The following is a 21,308-nucleotide window of genomic DNA, read 5'->3' as shown; positions in this document are numbered from 1 at the left end:
ACTTCTCCCCTTGGCAGCCATTGAGTCTGCTTCTGCCCCCCAACTCCCCGACGACTCCTGCCTTTTTGTGTTCTCTGGCTCTCTTTCTCACCCTTTCAATACTTTTCCCCTGCCCCCTCTCCAAACATGCCAGTGTGTCTATATTTTTCTGTTTGCCTGCTGCTTTATCTCCCATGAGATGGTAAGCTCCTTCAGGGCAGGGCGCATGGCTGCTTCTGCACATTTCTGTCCCTGTAGGGCTGTCCCACCAGGACAGGCACTCCACAGACCCTCTGAGTGTACAATGCGTCACTACAGCAAGCCTGTGCAGGTTATAGTCTGCCCTCAACTCTCAGCAGCGAATTCCACCCTCTGCTCAGTTCCATGTTGCTCTGTGCTTTTTAAACACTTACTTATATGGAGTTTTTAAGCGCTTGCTGATGTGGAGTTGTGGTAATCTGAGCATGTGACTGACTTCCCTATTTACCTACCATTTTCTCAAGGATAGGAACTTACCTGCTCTAGCTAAAACCCTGAATGCCTGGTCCTGAGGAGATGCTCAATGGATGGTTGGATGGATGGATGGATGAGCACACTATGAATGAATGATTCTCTGGTTAAGAAGATGCTTATCATTAATGTTGATCTTCTTGAGTGTTTTTGCAACTGCTGGACTTCTGGCTCCTGGGTTCAGAACTCCTTCATAGTAGAACTCTCTGGGCAGAAGTTCATGTGTCATCTTCTCCTACAAGTCTTTTCAGCTACAAAAAGAGAATCAAGGCCAGATTCAGAAGCAGAGCAAAACTCATTATCCTGGCTCAATCCAAGGGATTGTGGAACCAAGAAGAGAAAAGGGTAGATTGCAGTGCCGTTGGAAACCCCACAGATCTCAAGTGTTCTCTTGGTTCTGACACTGACCAGCTGTGTGACCTGCAGGGGGTCATTTCACTTCTCCCAGGCCTCATGTGCTTCAGGTGTCACATGAGCATAATAAAGATTGCAGGATGTTTATGACAGTCCAACAGGGTCATTCAGTTTTAACCTACAAATCTCTGTGTAAATTTGAGCCCTAATTACTTCCTGAAGTTTCTTCAGTTCTGGCACACCTATGATGGATTGGGATCATAGAGCAGAAGAAATTTAACATGACTAGAGCAAGACTACAAAATAGCAATCTGTCCCAGAATTCATCTCCTTATTTTGCAGGATTGTCCCATGTAGGAATACAGAGATCTGCTTCCTCCTTCCTTCTCTTCCACTGCCTCATCCTTTCTGTTTTATCCCCATTGTCAACCACTGAAAATTGCACTGAGTTGCTTACAGTTCCACTTTGTAGCTTTCTCAGGGAATTTTATGTCCCTCTTGATTGGTCCTTTTCCTCTGGTCATGCTCATCTCATTTAATAACTTACTCTCTCATACACACAGTAGCATCCCTGCAGAACACTTCCTCCTTTCCTTTCCTCTCCTCTCCTCTCCTCTCCTCTCCTCTCCTCTCCTCTCCTCTCCTCTCCTCTCCTCTCCTCTCCTCTCCTCTCCTCCCCTCTCCTTTCCCTTTCTCTCTTTCTCCCTCTTTTCCTTCCTTCCTTCCCTTTCATCTTTTCTTCTTTGCTTTCTTTCTTCCTTCCTTTCTTTTAAAAAAATCAGTTATTTTATTTGGAAGGCAGGGAGAGAGGGATAGAGAGAGAAAGACAGAGATTGAGATCCTCCATCCACTGGCTCACTCCCCAAATGTCCACAACAGCTTGCTCTGAACCAGGCTGAAGCCAGGATCCAGGAACTCCATCTGGGTCTCCCATATGGGTGCAGGGGCCCAAGCATTTGGGCCATCTTCTACTACCTTCCAAGGCACATTGCCAGGGAGGTGGACTGGAAGCAGAGCAGCTGGGACTTGAACCCGTGCTCTACTATGGGATGCCTGTGTCACAAACAATGGCTTAATCCACTATGCCACAACACCATTTGCCCCGTAGCACCTTTTCAGTGAACACTTGCAAGGCACAACTCTCGTCTCTCCTATCCCCTGTGGGGCATTGCGCTCTGCAAAGGTAGATGTGAACTTTAGTCATTTCAGGGTGATCCGGAGCTCAGATAAATCTCCTAAGGTTAAGCGGTATTGTGGTCAAGCATCTGCATCTACTGTAACAGTCATTCAGTAAAGGCTAAGGGGTATGACACAGGCTATGACAATTTCTTTCATGATAACTTTTTTTGTGTGGTGAGAGGCTGGCTGTGCAAAGATGCAGGAAGATCAGGCTCATCCCTCTTAAGAAGCACCCTTCTTTCATTCCTTCCTCTTTTCTTTCCTTGTTAACTATTGGATTAGTTTCTCCACCCCTACCATTTTAGCCCAAATCACTGACACTGCCTTCCGGAATGATCACAGAAGTCCCTGCACACTTCTCCTTGCTTCCACTCGGCCCGCCCCCCACAGCAGCCACAGTGCTCCTTTCTGGGAGGAGATCAGATCTTCTCATCCAACTGCTCGACACCCACCAATAGCTGCCTAGGGTAACTGGAATCGATATCAAACTCCTCACGTTGGCCTTCAAAAGCTTACATAATTTGACCCTTGCTGCTCTCTTCAAGCTCTGTTTGGATTGTTCTTCACCCAGATCTTCACATGGCAACATTACTGAGTCCTAATCCTTCTTGTCTCTGCTCAAGAGCGACCTCTTGGGCTACCTCCCCATCTTTATTGTCAGAGCACTCTATACCTCATCCTGCTTTTTTTTTTTTTTAGGTTTTTTTTTTCTTCTCACCACTTAATGATACCTGCAATTCCTCCGTTTCTTTGTTTACTTGTTTGTTACCATTTCCAAGTAGGATTTTAGCCCCATGGAGATTTTTCTCTGTCAAGATTCTTGCTATATCTTTAGCAAGGGTGTTGTTGCTTTATAAGTGTTCGTTGAATGAATGAATTTATTAAGTGCTCTACCATTTCATAAAACGCTTTCTCACAAAACTTAGGAGGTTGTACTTTCTCACAAAACCTACCAGGTTGGGTTTCTTATTCTCTTACTTTTTTTGATTTAGAAACTGGAGATTTAGGGCTACAGATGATGTTCAGTGTGACAAAATCAGTCAATAGGAAAAGTCAGTCCCAAACTTGAGTTGTTCAGTGCTTTATATGGTTTTTCTATCAGTACACCTTGCTTCTAACCCGTTGGGATGCAATACTCAAGACGGCATATGCCAAACAAATGTTGGCTGATAATTTGATGATCTTTGCTAACATGCCTTGGAATAGTGCTAGGATATGGGCACATTATCTCTAATCCCTCAACTGGTGAGGGCGGGGGGCGGGGAGGGCTCTCCATTCCCTGAGACTTGAGTGAACAGAGGGAAACAGTAAATGGGGTGGATGAAAGTAGTGAGGCAGATGGTGAGGCATCTGCAATTCTAGGCTCCACTTTGGTCCTTATTTCATTTTCCTGTTCTGTGGACCTTGATGTTTGCTTCTACAAAGTAGGTGAATGGAACTTGCTGACTTTAAAGCTCCCTCTCAGCTTGGACCTTCTTTTCTGCTTCCTTTTCAGTGCTTCCCATTGCTGCAAGCGAGAAAGACTGCAGGTGAGTACATGACATGGGGCGTGGGAGTGGCAGACAATGAATCGAAGTTTCTCAGTCCCTCATGGAGCCATGGCTCAGGTGCCCAGGCAGGAGGACCAATGGCTGTCTCTCGCTCTTGGGTATGTGCCAGCCTCCTCCAGCCTTGCCTTTTGGCTCGAGGGCAGAGTCTCCTGATCTTTAGGTGGAGGTTTAACTCTTGTTGGGGAACCAAAGCTAACAGCAAGTGACAACCACCTGAATACTTCCTCTATTGTCAAATGCCTTCTTTCCACGAGGAGGTGTATTAAAGGTAGAAGATACAGTTGAAGAAGGCACAGGTAAGTAAAGGATAAGAGAAGGAGCATTGGCATTTGGAGTTTGAGGTGTGTGATTTTCCCAATACTCGCTTTATCTGAAAGAGGTAGATCTTGGAAGTTAGACTAAGGAAATATTATGTAGCCATGATGTGGTAATTCCTTCCTTTTGCTCTGTGACATGTGTCTTTGAACCTGACTGCTTGTCTGCCTGCTGCCTCTGGTGTCTTCCTTGGTAATAGACAAGCGGGTGGCATCCTGGACACAACTTCCATTGCTAAGGAGGATGCTGTTGTCTAGAGGAAGTGGATGGCTTTGGGGAGAAAGAAAGAAAGATAAGTGGCCAGGAAAGACTCTGTTGCCAGGGCCTGAATTTCTAGCATAGGACTGGCTTGGTCAAGGTCATGGCTCCAGCCCAGCCTCAGCCATTCCCATTGGCTCCAATTTTTCATCAGGAGGAATTCATGACTTGAGGAGGCATAGCTTCCATGGGGCGGTGAGGGCTGGGGACCACTGACCCAGCGGGCCTGTGAGAAACATCTTGGGGAGGTATTGGAGGAGACCGCCAGAGCTCTTTTCATGAACATCTCAAAAAGCACCTGGAGCTGGTTTGGACTCCGTCTTCCCAGGAGGTTGAGTTAGGGACATGGTGAGATCCCAAGAACCTTTCTGCCTTAGGATCCCAAGTCCTCGAGTGGTGACTGCCAGAAAACAAGTGACTTAGGGAGGGGGTTATATTGGCAGCATTATGACAGAAATGAGAGGCAACCTATTTGGAAGCTGCTTTGATCAGCATACAGTGCACATCTGCTTCGCCGCCACTGCTGCCCCCCCCCCCCCCCCCGCACCATTCCTGGGCTTCCTGCTGAGCACAGTTCCTGCATCACGCCCCCTCCTCCAGCTCTGGAGGCACAAGATCAGGGAGAGGGACACACTTCTCCATTTCAGACACACCAGCTGCAAAGGCTAAAAAGAAACCCCTCAAGCCCTGAAATAGTGACCCCCCCTCCCTAGACAGACGTACGCACAGCTGCTAAGCTGCCTCATTAGAAGGTCTGTGCCAAGCCAAGGCGCCAACACTGAGTCCCAGAAGTATGGGCACCAAGTGGTCAGTTGGCATGTGACTCAGTGGAGAGAGGAGATGGGGCCAGCTGTAAGAGGTGGCTGTCTACAAAGCTGAGATAGGGTGGGTCTTTTTGCTCCTTTCAGTAAAAAGGTTGAATGTGTCTATTTAAGGGCAATTGGGAACACACTGAGGCTAATCTCAAGTCACTCCACCAAAAATAAGGAGTTTCTGTGGCCGTGGTATCAGCAAGACACTGGGCATCAAGGGCACAGGAAGTTTAGCCCCAAATTCGTTACAGGTTTCACAGCTGTGAGCCCAGGCAAGTAAGCATGTCTCTCCGGAGTAGTGTCCACATGCAGTAAATGGGGCCGATAACATGAAACTCTTGTTTGAATCCTAAAACACACAACAGGTTAAAAGCATCGAAGTTTAACCTGGCTTTTCTTGTTCCCATGTAACAAAGCAGATTGAAATGCTTGTATATCCAAAAAAAAAAAAAAAAAAACTGTGCCATTTACAAGATCAATACTTGTACGTAGAGTGCTCACTTTAAAAATGTAATTCACGTATATGGCATTACCTAATGCCTTTTTGTAGCTTGTGATCAAGACACAAGTCAAGAACACAAACACCCAGAAACATCACAGTGCTGAACAAGGGTGCTTGTTTCAGAGATTTAGCCCAGCGAGTGAAGAGAGCGTTTCTCTATTCATTTATTCATTTGTGCAGCAGGGGATTCCCTCCTCATATGCATCCTAATTAAGGAGGTAGAAACAAAAAAAACTCTTGCCACCCCTGTCCCTCAACCTCCCAGCAATCCTCTGAGAGGTGAACAATTTTGTCAGCTTGCTTGGGCACCTGGCAAGTTCACAAAGTCGAGACAGAGAGACAGAGAGACAGAGAGAGAGAGAGAGAGAGAGAAAGAGAGAGAGAGAGAGAAAGAGAGAGAGAGAGAGAGCTATGCTAGACAGGGTTATTAATGAAGGCCGTGAAGAGAGTGCGCAGGCGCAAGTGTGTGTAGGGCAGGATAGTGAGCACTCATTGGAGATGCAGCCTTGACTGTGATGCTCACGGTGCAATGCTCCAAAAAGGCTTTGCCTGTTTGAGCCTCAGCATTCCCATCTGTTCACTGAGCCTGCTGTGTTCACCAATGCCGTTCTGCTAAGCCACCAGAGCAGAACAGAACAGAACAGGAAAGGACCAGCCTGGGACTTTCAAGAGCTGGAAAAATGAAATACTGAGTTGAAGCAGAGAGGTGTCTACCATGTGTACGCACAATCTTCCTGCTATTAAGAGCTGTCAAAGAGTCTTCTGATACTCTGGTGCTTTGGTCCTGCTGTTCTCACTGACAGAGGAAACTTTGGCTGGGGTTTTCATAGCACCCCAAGCACTGACTTACGGGAGAGCATTGGGAGTGCCCAACTAGCTTGCATACATGTGGTGCTGCCCAGGCCCAAGAGGATGAACGGAAGGACCTTAGAAGGTTGCGCTTTCAAGATTCCAATGGTTCACAACTCTACCAGCACTGTGCTTCCCAAACTTCATTTATTTATGAGCCAGTTTTATAATTTTACTATAATGTATTTAGTTAATATAGTTACTTCAATCAACCCAGCTTTAAACAATGACCTCACTTTAACCCATAATATGTGTGACAGTAGGTTTTGAGGTATTAGTTATAGACTTCCTGCGAGGTTTACATTAAATATCTATTTCCATAATGATTCAAGGTACCAATATAGTCTCCAGGCTGTCCCATGCCAATATGCAGCTAATATTGGACAATACAGAACTAGTGGTAATGCTAACTACAGGTTAGAAGTAGGCTCTGGCCTTAGGGACTCCCTTCCAACTCACTCTGTGCTCCTTCTGTCACTTCTTGCTTCTCTCAAGTCCTCGTACCTTGTTCTTGAGTGTGAATTGCTCCCAAAAGGAATCACCTTTGTTCACATAAAACCTGCACTTGGAAAATGCCTCTTAGATTCCGCAGTGAGAGCACGTGCGGGAGGGCAGCTGGGAGCTCTGGACTCCAGCTTTGGCTCTGCCTTCTGCCAGCTGTGTGACCTTAGGCCTGTCCCTGTCCTTCTCTTCGCCTTAGTGTCCCCACACAGAATGGCCATTTTCTTGAAACGACCTCCAGCTATCTTTCTAGTCCTTTCTGCACTGAAATTCAGTGACTCCTTAACTTTCAGGTCCTACCGTTGCCCCAGCCTGCCAGCTTTCCTTCCTTGCAGCCTCCCGAGATGAGGGGGCTTCCGACCCTCCAGCCCATTAGCCTTGTACCAAAACCCCTCCCAGTGCACAAGGCTCCTTTTGTTGCCCAGAGGCATCTGCGGCTCCTCTGCAGGGTCCTGTTGAAATGACTCAAGGCGACCTGGAGGGTCGTAGTCTGCTTGTAACAAGAGCTCCCTGCTCCCAACGCAACTGGCTCCAGTCTGGCTACAGGCTTGGTATCCACCAGACTCCATCTATCAGCTGCCCCAGACCCCTCCCTCCAACCTTGAGGGGGAGGGAAGACCAATTTAAAAGGTTGAAAATAGAAACAAATACATTTATTTATTTATAGACATTTATTTAAGATGCTAACGGGTGCCACCACCAAAGCTCAGGAGGGCAGCAGACTAAAATACCAAGCATGCAAAAATTGTCTGCAGGACAATAATTCAATCTATTTCTTTTGTTTTGGAGTGACTGAATCTTCCTTTTAACTAACTTTTGACAAATCTGGTCATTTAACATTTAGCATTTTATGAAGACCATTTATTTGCAGGACATAGCTTATCTAATATTTGACAGATATTTTATCTAGTTACATGGAATAGCATAAAGATCTACTTCCTTAGTGGATATCTGGAATTGATTATCATTTGAGACAGGAATTTTTTTCAGCCATAAGCTACAGTGAATTCAGCCCAGGCAAAACAAAACAAAACAAAACAAAAAACACTGGGCTTTCAGTCGAAAGACCAAGCATCTAGTCCCATCTCTGCTGTCAACTCCTTCTGTGACTTTCAGCCAGTCTCCTCATCTCCTTGGACCTCAATTTCACTGTCCACACATTGAGAAGGCTGAGCTAGAAGGTCCCAAGGTCCTTTGTACTTTGACTGGGGGGTTGCCCCTGGCCCCTGCTAGAAGTCAGCCAAAAAGGAGGGGGAGGTACGGGTAGGGTCAGGGGAAAGGGCAATTTCAAGATGTTCTTTGGAATGGGGGAAGGGTTGGCAGGATTGTGGAGAAGTAGAGCAGCTTCCCTTTGAGACCAAAGAGGCTGGAAAGCCCAAGTTCCCAGTTCTTGTTTTCCAGCATGCAACAAGGAGTCAGGCCCAGGCTGATAGATGCAGGTCAGGCCAGTATCCCAGGACTCAGCCTAGGTAGCCCTTTTCAAAGCCTGAGCCAATGCTCAAGATAAGGGCTGGAGTGTGAATTGGAATTAGAAATGAAACGGGAGTTCTGAAAAGGATCTGGCAAGTGCTATTGGTCACTTTACACTAGAAGTGTCTGAACCTTCCAGCTCAGCTCTAAACATCCCAGTTCTTTAATGCATCACCAACTGCCCACTCAAGCAACAACCAGGAGAATCACCTGAACTCCAGTGACTTTCTATTTGCTGTAATTCAGTCACTAAAACATGTGCACAAGACCTCTTGGTAATGTTTTTTCAATATGCACTTCCTTCTCCCACACTACCATACCTCCGTCTAGGTCCATAGCAGCTCTGGTCTACATGGTTGCTCCTGCCTGCTCACTGATCTCCCAGCCACTATGCCTCCTTTTCTAGTTCACCTTCTGTACTGCTGCCAGAATTCTCCGAAAGAATCTGATCATCCTTCAAAACTTTCTGATACTTCCCTATCTTTGGTCAAGGACAACCTCTTTGCATGGGCATCCCCAACCATATGCCCACATTTTTGAGCCTCATGGGATGACTCACCCATTCCCTGAACACACAGTAAACCCTCATCCTGGACACTGTTGGGTTTACCAGGTCCCCTTCTTGGCCTGTTAAGTCATCCTGTGGACTCCCTTTCCATGTTGTCTGTTGGTCTCTCATCTTTCCTGGCTCTCTTAAAACACCATGAGATCAGGCCGAGCATGGTAACCTAGTGGCTAAAGCCCTCATTTTGCAAGCCTGGGATCCTATGTGGGTGCCAGTATGGGTCCCAGCTGTTCCACTTCCCTATTCAGCTCCCTGCTTGTGGTCTGGGAAAGCAGTAGAAGATGGCCCAAAGCCTTGGGCCCCTGCACTCATGTGAGAGACCTGGAAGAAGCTTCTAGTTCCTGCCAGTGTGGACACTTGGGGAGTAAACCAGCGGATGGAAAACCTTTCTCTCTGCATCTCCTCCTCTCTGTAAATCTGACTTTCCAATAAAAGATAACTCAATCTCTTTTTAAAAATACCAGGAGATCTCAGTGTAAGATGACTACGTTTGCCTGTCTCCTGTATTCCCAGAATTAAGCACAGGGCTTCACATAAACAATGAATCTGCCGAGGACTGTCTTTTATTTTTGATGGCACAGCAAAAAGGACTTCTGGTAACCACACTGGTGACTTCTTCCTCTCGGCAGACATTCTTCCTTATCAGTTTGACTCTGAATCAGCTATTGCAAATTGACTCAGAGCTTCACAGTCTCCAGCTGACAAAACAGTTTGGAGTTTGAGGGTCCACCAAAGCCCTGAAGCTCAGAGATTGCCCCATATAAGCTGAAGGCAGGAAGGGCACTTGAGGACAGCATTTGCAAACTGCAGGCTGCGGGCTGCAAAGTTCCTGAGTCCCCTGGGATTTCCTGGGGGACGTGAGAGGATGACAGTGGATGAACATCTCATTCTTGTTCCATTCACCCACATCCATTTGACCTCTGAGAAGTTCCATGAAAATTCCTTTTGTGGCCCAGAGCCTGCCACATAAAAGTCAATGGTGGTGATCCTAGCTGGAATCTAGTGTTCAGTTGTTAACTGGCTCCCTTTCACACTATTCCACTTGAGCTCTGATTTAACTCTCCAGGTAAGGTGCAGTTTCCTTTCATTCCCTACTTGTTTAAAAGTTCTTTCTCCCGTACAAGAAACTGCCTTGCCACAAATTCTACCCAGGGGTCCTGTTTTCATTCTTTGGCGTCTCAGTGTAGTACTGTTCTCTTTCTTCTCTAAGGCCAAGTTGGCTGGCATTTAGAATTTCTGGAGCAGGTTGGGGATGATCTTTCAGCTCATACATGTGGATGCTTCTTTCACCTGCACGCAGCTGGCAAATCCGAAGCTCAGAGAAAATAAGGGAGTCACACAACACATCGGTTGCAAACCTGAGACTGGGACCCATTGTGCCATTATTCTTACAACGTCTTCCGCAGACTGTGCTTCCCCAGAGCAAACCTCTCTGGCTCCTAAACTCATCTCTCATGGTCCTGATGACTCTTCTCCAAACTTATTCCCAATTGACAGTAAGCAATGGCTGAAGACCAGCTTGTGCAAGCTGCACAGTGCCCATGTACTGGGGTATGCAGGGGGGAAAGGTCAAGGCAAAGGTGAGCAAATTGGCGTCGCGAGCAGAAGCGATCCCTCACCATGGCCCGAGAGTCATTCCTCACATCTTCCTCTTCTTTCCATGGGACTTAATTCCATTCCATCAGCCCTCCTCACATGGCTGGGAAGCAAAAGCCAGCTTTCAGAGGCCCCTTCTGATCTGGTTATTATAGGGGGTCTTGCCATGTGACCTTCCACATCCCAAACCCAGGAACAGGAAGACCCAGTTTGGTTTGGATTTTGAGATGAAAACATAGGAAATGGGACTTTTTTGAGGCCAGAGACTTCTAACTTCTGTGTCCATTTGTCCCTGGAGCGGGATATTTCGGGGAATACATTCCACAGGAGAAGGGACTGGCCTTCCTTATTAGAAACAAAACACCAGGCTCTTCAAGGTTCAGACAGAGAAAAAGGCCAAAAGGAGACTCTACAGGAGGTGAAGGGCAGTCATTTTGGAATGTGTAGCCCTTCCCCGCCCCCATCCCCAGCTCTTTGGAGCTGTCATACTTTGATCTTGCTGCTGTTATCATCACATCTGGTCCCCAGAGATGTTCTGCTGCCTTTAACCTTTTAGCCTAAGAGAAAGTCCAAACCCTTTGTTTCCCCCCAGCCCCAAGGATCACCAAAGTAGGCTAGTACACTGAATCTTCCCTTTCAAACCAAGAAAAAACAGACATAAATTAACTACAGAACACACAAACAGAGGAACATTAGCTTCCCATGCTGCTTCTTGTAAGAAACTAAGCGAGAGCAGGAAAATGCTTTCTCATTCCCCAACTGTCTCACAGGATATTGAGTTCATCACCCCAACGGACTGTTTTACGTTTGTCTGGCTTTCTCCCCTCGCAGTTCGCTGTCTCTGTGAGGTGAAGGCCACCTGGTTTCCCTACCACTGTTACTTAAAAGGGCCAATGTAAAAGGTCTTTGACTGGGTGTGGGGAGTCTTCCACAGTCTGTAGGGGCCTGTAGGGGCCTATAGGGTCCTTTTCACTTCTGTTTTCTGGACTGACCAACATGGCTAGTTCATAGCTAGTTGGACAAGCAACTCTTCTTTGAGTAGCAGGAACTCAGCTGTGCCCATCTCTGGAGCTTCTACAGGTACACATGACCATGTGCCCCATGTGTGCCCACCCCACTCAATCGCTCTCTCTCCCCAAAATATCTTATTTTTGTGGACTAACAAGGCCACCACACAAAAACATGCAATGATCTTCATGAAATGGTCTGTTTTTCCTAAAGGATCTGGGTTCAAAACATCATTCTAGCACTAACAAAAAAAGGGGGGGCATAGAACAGTTGTGCAACAGAGTACAAAATTCACATTAATTTGTAAGAAATAAGTTGGAGGCTTCAAAGAGAGTTCTCATTAGTGGCTAATTGTGTGGGATTCTCCTTCAGTTCTTACTGGGCAGTACGGGGGATGGGGTGGGATGAATTCACTGTCTTCAGCCATTTGGGAGTACTTTGATGCCAGAGTCTGAGAAGTGCTACCTGAAATGGTTGGTCCTTTAAGGGGAGAAACTTGTATTTCATCTCTCTCTCTGTTACCTCACACCAAACACATAGCTAGCCAGAGAGAAAGAGAGAGGGAGGGGGGAGGGGAGAGAGAGACAGAGCTTGGAAACTATTTGCTTGGTCTTTCCATCCAACTACCCGCCCACCTACCATCCATCCATCATCCATCTATCTACACATCCTTGCCAAGAAATAAGAAAAAAAAAGTAGTCTTAGGGTAGGAGAAGGAACTTAGTTACTGGAGAATTCAGACAGTCTTAGGCTTGAGTTCTGACTCTGTGAGTCTTAGTTTTTTTTTTTTTCAGTTTTACAATGAGAGGCCAAATAGACAACCTCTGTGTTGTGTGGCCTAAGCATGTTAATGGGAATAAGAGTCCTCTATAACAACAGGCATGGGGAGCCTTTTTTTTTTCTGCCAAGGGCTATTTGGATATTTTTAGTATCATTTGGGGACCATATAAAGATCATCAACTTGAAAATTCGCCTGCTATAGATTTATTGAATATTGAGTCCCACCTGTGGCTGCTTTGGCAGGGCCAGACCAAATGATTTCATAGGCTTTATATGACCCACAGGCTGGATGTTCCCCATCCCCGTTAAGCTCCCAGGCAATAAGCAAATTCGAAATATTAAATGATTCTAAAATGATCAGCAGCCCAGGCAGTGGAGCGGGAAGAGGGGAGAGGTTTTTCTCCAGGCCCCAAGTCTGACTTGAGATGAAGAAAGCAGAAGGCGAGAGCTCAGGAGTGAGCCGCTGGGTTCCTGGGATGGGGAAGGCAGATGCCGGGTCCTGGCTCCAGGAGGCAGTGCGCAGGCCAGAAGGGGAACTTTGGAGCCCAGTGATGCAAGGATCAGATGTGCCTCATCCACCACAGGTCCCCGAGGACCAGGTGTGCTTTCCTTCTAGTAGCTGCCAAAGAGTCCCTTGGGTCATTCATCACGGGGCTAAAGTACAACCAGGTGTGACATGTGGACCTTGCGCAAGGCCCTGGCTGTTTCCTTATTAAAAGGATAGGATTGGATCGGATGATCCCTAAGGCCCTTCAAGCTCCTACACACTATGTTTCCACACCCCTTTATTGGAAGGCGATTTCAACCCCCCACCCCCCAAAAATGTGATCCAGCTGGTCACTTGATAGTTTTGCCCTGAATCCTGGATCCTGGTGACAAAGAGCGAAAAGCAGCTAGGGAGAGCAATGCCTGGCTGGGTACCCCTTCTGATTATATGGCTCTTCGCCCCGTGGCTGCTTCTGTCCTTGTCTGGTTGAAGCTGCCCAGCTGGACATCACTAACGCACGCTGAGATCAGTACCTGTGCGGGATGTGTGGATAAAGCAGATGTTTCCCAAGCCCTGGGCTCTGGCCCAGGTACCTCACAATATAAAATGAGGAAAGGGAAGAAAACAGGAAATCCTACCCACCATGCGCACCCAATTGTTCAGGAAAAATGCCTTCTAGACAGGCCAGTCGTCTCCAAAGGCAGCGACAGCTGCTACCTTGGAATGGCTGACTCCGGCAGTCTCTGGGATTCTCGGATTCCCTCCCCGCCCCTTCCCAGCCTGTTGAGACCTTTGCCATTCTTCGGAGCTCAGCTCAAATGTTGTCCCCTCTTTCTTTCCAATCCCCGACATACTGTGTCTCTGTCTGCCTTGTGCTGGAGCTATTTCCTTTCACATGTGGATTCAAAATAAAGTACGTGCGTCGAGTGAAAAAAAAATTCAACCTGCCTGTTTGGATGTAATCCCAAGAACCAAAGTCCCATTACACTTCACTCCCATTTTCCAGTGTTAACCACTGTTCAGAAGTTATTTTTGTAACTTTCCAGAAAACTTCCATGGCTCAAGCTGTTCAAATGCGAAGAGTGTGATGCTTTGGACAGAGCAGGGGCTCCGGCGTCTAGACACTTGGCGTTGTCTCAGCTCCCAATGTGCTGCATAGATCAGCTTGGGTGAATTTTATCTCCTCTTTGACCCTCAGTCCTCTGCTCTGTGAATGAGTTAAGTCATCAGGTTCCACTGTCCCCCACTTCCCCTCCACTCTTGCAATATATGGCACAAGTTGTGAATGAACATACCTTGGAACCTGCAGGGGGCACCCGATTTATCTCCAGGTTTGCCTCTGTCCCTCTTGACTGTAAGTGGCTTGAAACACGAACCTCAACCCATCTGGTGCTATGTCTCTATTGCTCCTAGCTCTGGTGGCTTGTCTAGGGCAGGCAGGTACTGATGTTGGGTGACAGGGTACTAACTCCCTAAGACTGCATGACACCTATGGGGTGATGATGCTCTGCTCCTGCCTGGCTTTGAGGCACTTGACTTCCTGACCTTTCTTTGAAGCCAGACCCAGCTGAGCAAACCATTTTTCTAAAGTTACTTGGCTTGCAAAATGCTGTTCCTCTACCAAGTGGGCATTGGCCCAGCCTCCTAGCCCCAGTGCTCTTTTGTTACTTTGAAAATTCTTCAACCCTCACTTCCACCCTTTAACCCCTCAATTCCTAACATACTTATTTTTTTGAAAGACTTATTTATTTATGTGTATTGGAAAGGCATATTTACAAAAAGAAGGGGATACGGAAAGATCTCCCATCCATTGGTTCACTCCCTAAGTGGCTGCAATAGCTGGAGCTGAGTTGATCTTAAGATAGAAGTCAAGAGTTTCTTCTGGGTCTCCCATAGGGGTGCAGGGTTCTAAGGCTTTAGAGGCATCTTGCATATCTTTCCCAGGCCACAATCAGGGAGCTGGATGGGAAGCGGAGCAGCCACGACACAAAGGAGTGCCCATATGAGATCCTGGTGCTTGCAAGGTGAGGATTTAGCTACTAAGCCATTGCACCAGGTCCCAAAATACACTTCTATATGAAGTGGAAAGAAATGGACAAGACAATTCTGTTTTCGAAATGGACCAGATAGAAAACAATTGTGATTTAGAGCATGAGGGCTCCCCAGATATCGTTCAGTTCCCTCCATTGCTGTTCCCTTTAACTTTGGACAGACATGGATACTGAGACCCAGAAAAACTTAGGGGCTTGCCCAAGGAATTTGTGGCTCTGCCAGTCAAAGAAAAGGCAGAAGGGGCAGGCTTATAGGCTGAGGGGGTTAATACTGAGGAAACTGGGTTGGGGCATGTGGGTGGGGCCCCAGAAGAGATGACCAAGGCCAGAGAAGGGAAGATCACTCAGGAGAAGCAGTTGGGACCAGCTGCAAAATTTCCCTAAAAAGTGGAAATGGAATAAATATGAGGGTTGTGGTTTAGCAAGCTATTATGAGTCTTGCTGAGCAAGGAGAGAGGAGTAAGGAAGAGAAAGATCCAGGGGGCCAAGAAAGGGAAGGATGGCCCCAAGTCTGTGGTGATCAAGACTGACTAGATCAGTAGAGGCTGATCCAGAGCAAATCAGAAGCATCTTATCCTGTGTGGAGCTTCCAACCACCTTAGAAGTTCCCCTGAGAGCTGCTGCCTGATGTTTTCTGGGCTCTGCATGCGAGGCAGTGCTGATCTTCCGAGCAAACCAGCGTTTTCACTGCACTCTGTTTTGAGAATACCATGCACCTTGCCCCAGCTGCCAGGGCATTCCTACATCACCTCCTTTACAGCCATGGTCTGACTTTGGTCACAGCCACATTATGAGGTAGACTGGGGACCATTTTACAGATCACAGGACATCAAATAACTTCCTATTGAAAACAACTACAACAGCCAAAGTATCTTCATGTTGAGAAGCAAGACAGGTACTGAAAGAATGAGTGCCCTGGAGTGCATATGACTGTGCTCAAACTCCAACTGCAGCCTTCCTTAGCTATAATGGTTTTGGATAAGTTGCTGAGCTTCTTCATTCTTCAGTGTTTTTATTAATGAATTATGGTTAATGACAGTGCCTTTCTGAGAAGGTTGTGAAGGATCAAACAAGTTGTTTCAAGTATTGTCTTTGAACAAGGCCTAGCACATGGTGTATAACAAATGGTTACTATTACTGTTATGATTATTATGTGCTGAGTGCTATTCTAGGTACTTGCTCTGTGCCAAGTGATGATCTGAAGGTAACAGAGTTTCAGGTACAAGATGAACATTTCTAGTTTATTGACTTTTTATATTTTTTTACTTTAATTAAAGATTTATTTTATTTTTACTACAAAGTCAGACATACTGAGAGGAGGAGAGACAGAGAGGAAGTGGAGCTGCCGGGATCAGAACCAGCAGCCACATGGGATCAAGGCGAGGACCCCAGCCACCAGGCCACACCGCCGAGCCCAGTTTATTGACTTTTAAAAGAATTCTCAGATGCAGGGCTCGGTGGTGTGGCCTGGTGGCTAAGGTCCTCGCCTTGATCCCATATGGCCGCTGGTTCTAATCCCGGCACCTCCACTTCCTCTCTATCTCTCCTCCTCTCAGTATATCTGACTTTGTAATAAAAATAAAATAAATCTTTAAAAAAAAAAAAAAAAGAATTCTCAGATGCAAACCCCAGCCCTCCCTCCCAAACAGGAATCCTGTATAAATCCCCAATGCATAAAACAAAAACAGGGGCTGGTGCAATTGCTCAACTAATTAATCTTCCATCTCCCAGCACTGGGATCCCATATGGGCATTGGTTCATGACCCAGCTGTTCCACTTCCCATCCAGCTCCCTGACTGTGGCCTGGAAAAGATGTGCAAGATGCCCCCAAAGCCTTAGAACCCTTCATCTACATGGAAGACCCGGAAGAAGCTCCTGACTCCTGGCTTTGGATCAGTTTAGCTCTGTCTGTTGCAGCCACTTGGGGAGTAAATCAGCAGATGGAAGATATTTCTGTCTCTCCTTCTCTTTGTAAAAAAAAAAAAATCTGCTTTTCTAATAAAAACAAATGTTAAAAAAAAAAACAATGATAGCATGGCACTGATTGAAATGAAGTAGACTAGGAAGAGTGGCCTGGAGTCTCCTGGCTCAGTTTCCCTTATTCTCCTTATTCCCTTATTCTCTGCTTCCCCAATATCCCTATGGTAGACCTGGAGGTTCTTTGCAGACCACTGATCTAGCCCAGGTAAAACTTGTGTACTTTGATGAAGATACTGCAATTAACATGTCCAAAGTTCCACAGCAAGTCAAAGGCAGAGAAGGGGATGAGTGGCACTGCCAGGCAGGGATGATGAGAGCTTGGTCAAAGAGAGCACAGAATGTCCAAGGCTTGGAACCCAAGTAAGCTAACAAAGGAGGGCGAGTGAGTGGAAAGGGAGCTCTGACTGAGCATGCACCCTTGCTAGGGCCACTCCAGACCACAAGACAAGGACTCATCCATTTCTCACTGCCCAGGAGTTGGGGGTTCTGTTGTAGCAAAGGATGTAGTATCATCTCCCTTAGGAGACAAGTGTGCAGACACAGCTGAGCTGGGGCACCGTGTCACCATCTAGGCCTTCTGAATGGGCTTGTGGCCTGAGCTGGCATTTTCACAATGCTCCTTGTTTCTCCTGCAGGGTTCTGGGGTGGCAGCATGCCATTGTTGTCAGGGAAGTATGGCAGTGGGGGGAAGCCTGGCACTCCGCCTTTATCACAGCTTGTATGTGCACATGACCCTCTCTCTCTCTTCAAGGGCCGTCATCACTGCCAATGCAGTTTATCTAAGAACCTGAGTATGGCTCAACTTTTCGTTTCTAGGACTTTAGCTTGGAGTACCTGGGTAAGCCACACTGAAAAGAAATTACAGGAGTAAGTTCCCCAAGAGAACTCTGCTGGGAATCTGCAGGGTTATCCAACTCACAGGCAGAACCTGGGTATATAGAGCCCTGACCTGCCTGCCGCTCTCTGGCTGAGCCTCAGGCTCTCTGGCTAGTCCATGACAGGTAGACCAGATGTTCCCCGAGAGCCCACCTGCTCTAGATTAATATTGTGTGGTGGTCTTGACCATTCAGTGCTCCCCCAACAAAATCCCAAGGGAGTATCCTGAGTGATGGATGCACCAAGGCCCTCCTAGCAAGATTGAGAACACAAGGAGTACAGGCTGCCAGATGCCCCTCTGATATGAAAGCTGCTTTTGCTCTTAGCAAGGCCAGTTGCTCAAGGTGGAACGCGGAGGATGTGCTGCTGTGTGTTGGGGATGGGAAAAGAACAATGGGTTTCCACAAGCTCGGGCTGGGGTGAAGTCAGGGAATGGGGTGGCGTGGCTATGCATGGGCATGGATTTCTCAGATCAAGGCAGACAGAATCAAGGTGGATTGGAACAGAGCAGCTTAGTTGCTGCAAGGACAGGAAGAAAACAAGGAGACCAGCTTGAGCAGTCGAGACCATTCCCCTGACACACCCACCTTACGGATGGACATGTGTGCATTTTCATTGACAACACACTTCAGGGACACAGCCTATCTTGCTTCCATTCAACAAGTAAGAGAGCTGAGTGCCACAGAAGTGACAGGGCACATCATCTAGAAAGTGTGCTGAAGCTGCTGCTTATACCCATAGCTGCTTGAGAGTTCTTAGTGCTCCATTCTCTGGAGTTGCACACATACGTAGGTACTTCTTAGTGTAAAGATGGAATTAAAAGATAAGTTTATAGCAGCTCAATTCACAATCTCTAAGATATGGAATCAACCTAGATGTCGACCAGTTGACAATTGGATAAAGAAAATGGGGTCTACATACATGACAGAATGTTGCTCAGCTGTAAAGAATGAAATCCTACCTTTTTTTTGGTCAAAGATAATCCACAGGGAGATAACAGAGGAAGGCTCTGAGACCAGAATTGTGGCCACACTCCCGGTAACTTTCCCTTGAAGAGCACTTGGCCAATAGACACAGAATACAGCGAACTCACTGAAGCCTGATGCAATTTACCTGACAATGGAAGGCAGTACATCCCCTCCCACGGACATCTCCTATCGCCTCCCTTTTGCACATGAATTTTGCAGAGGCAGTTCAGGGAGCCTCTGAAGGGGAAACAGTGGTTTCGGCTTTCCAGAACAGACCCCAGCGCTGCCGGATTTCCTGGCTAATCAGATACCTTGTCAGGCTGAATGGCTTTGCGGTCAGGGTGCCAGGTTTGGTCTAGCCACACGAATGACAGCATAGCAAGGGACTTCTCTCTCCTCACCTCTCCCCTTCGCATGGTGTTTGCCTTTTTCATGTTGTCATTGAGTCATTTTGATGGTCTTCCACCTTAGGGACATTGAGAAGAGAAATCCCCAAATCTCCCAGTGTTTGCTTAGGTCAAGATTGGGGGGCTTTTCATGCCCCCATGCACTTATGATTCACCCAATCTTTTAACTAGTATTGTCTAAGTACTGATTATGTACTAACCGCCTTGCCCAGCAATGGAAAGGCCATCAACTAACGACATACAATCCTTGTCCTCAAATCCTTATTGAACAAGTAGACATTCAGATAACTAAATTCATCATGGACTGATCACTGAGATGGCTGAGCTGTAGAATCATCCAGAAAGGCAATGACTTATGCTATTGATAGGGGATGCTATCAGGATATGTGGGACTTTGCAAAGTGCAGCAGAGAGGGCCATTAAAAGCTCTTTGTCTCACATTCTCATCTGTGCAATGGGATAATAGTACTTGTGAGATTTCTGCAAGGACTTTGAAAACATGGAAAGACCGTAGAATAGTACCAGTCACATCAAAAGCACCATATAGGTATTCATGAAAAAAAATTAAGGAGGAGCATTCCTGGGAGAAAGAGACTGCATGTAGCACACTTGGTGAGTATAGTATGTTGTGGGGATGCCAGCTGACTTAGCTGAGGGAGCTGGTGCAGCAGTCTGAAGGCTAACTTGGAAGCACCGACCTGTCCCTCCAAGGTGACTGACAGCCATTGCTGAAGCTGGATCTTGGCCACAGAGTGGCAGAGGACTCCTTGGTGAAATGTTAGTGCTCTGTCTATGAACCCAACCGATACAAGGTCTGTCACCAGTCGCCAGTCACAGGGGAAAAAAAAAAAAACAGCAATCAAATAAATTGGAGAACCAGCCTGTGCTAGCCCTGGGCTTAGCTTTGATCTGGGGTGGGGAGAAGAAACCCCTGTTCTCAGAAACTGCTTATCTAGTTGGAATAAGGCCTGCTGCTGCCTGGAGTCAAATCAATCATCCTAGAGCTAGGTAAGTAAGAAGAACTCTGATGTAGGCAGAGAGACAATATGTTCACTGCTTAGCAGCTGAGGCTGACAGTTCAAACTGTGCAGGCTGTGGCAGATCACTTCTCCGAGTGCAGTTCCCCATTTGGAAATGTAGGCAGTGGTACACTTCAACTTTCCTGGAGCTGGTGTTGTGTGGTGCAGTGGATTAAGCTACCACTTGCAGTGCCGACATCCCCCAGAAACACTGTTTTGAGTCTGGGTTATTTCACTTCAATCCAGCTCCCCCGCTAATGTACCTTGTCAAGGCAGCAGAAGATGGCCAAGTGTTTGGATTCCTGCCACCCACGCGGGAGATCCAGGTGGAGTTCCAGGCTCCTGACTTCATCTCGGCTCAGCACCAGCTATGTGCAAGCATTTGTAGAGCGAGCCAATGGCTAGAAAACTCTTTCTCCCTCCCATCCCTTCGCTGTCCCTGTTTCCCTGACCTCTGTAATTCTGCTTTTCAAATAAATAAATCCTAAAATAAAAAGAGACAGGGTAAGCAAATGTCTAATGACAGAACAGTACAGCTTGTAACAGATGCCCCAAGAACACTGTCCACAAAATATTAATAATAATGATAATTCAGCCTCCCCACAGAGTTCTTGTGGTGATTATATCTGAAGCACAAAGCGTCGAGAACACGGGTGTACGTGGTGAGGGCTCCGTGAACCTCAGCTCTTCTCAGTGGTTAAGGGCTGATCTTGTGCCAGGTATGTGGAACCCCTGGGGTACAAGGCAGTAGGTCCAGAGGGATCTAAATCCACAGAAACCCTTGTGACCTCCTGGAACCAACCGACACCTTTTCTCAAAGCCTTCAAGAAGAAGAAGGGCGATTTGTGGGGGGAATTTAAGTGGAATCTAAGATAAGAGCAGGGACTTCAAAGACATTCCCTGCTAACATAAGATGCTTCAGGTTACATCTTTGGCCTGCCCCCACCCCAGACCTTCCACACATTCTCCCCCCCCCCTCACATTCTTAAAGCCTCAGGATATTTGAATACAAATGTTACAGCAACACAGACCTGTGAACTCCTGGAGTCCTCAGGATCTCACAATCATTCTATGGGCAGAAAACCCAGGTTCAGGATTCAAATTCTACCACTGGCATCTTGGAGCTCTGTGAATTTAGCAAGTCATGTTATCTCAATTTGTCCACCTATAGAATCAGGTGTCAGGTGGAGGGAAGAGGTGTAATCATGAAGACCACAGTAAGAGGGAACTTCAAAAAGTTCAAAGACAATAAGTTAGTTTGGATGTCCCCCAGTTTGGAGAGCCATGTATGT

Source organism: Ochotona princeps, chromosome X, assembly GCF_030435755.1.
Source record: "Ochotona princeps isolate mOchPri1 chromosome X, mOchPri1.hap1, whole genome shotgun sequence".
NCBI lineage: Eukaryota > Metazoa > Chordata > Mammalia > Lagomorpha > Ochotonidae > Ochotona > Ochotona princeps.
The sequence above is the reverse complement of the archived record's forward strand: the minus strand, read 5'-3'. Positions refer to the sequence as shown.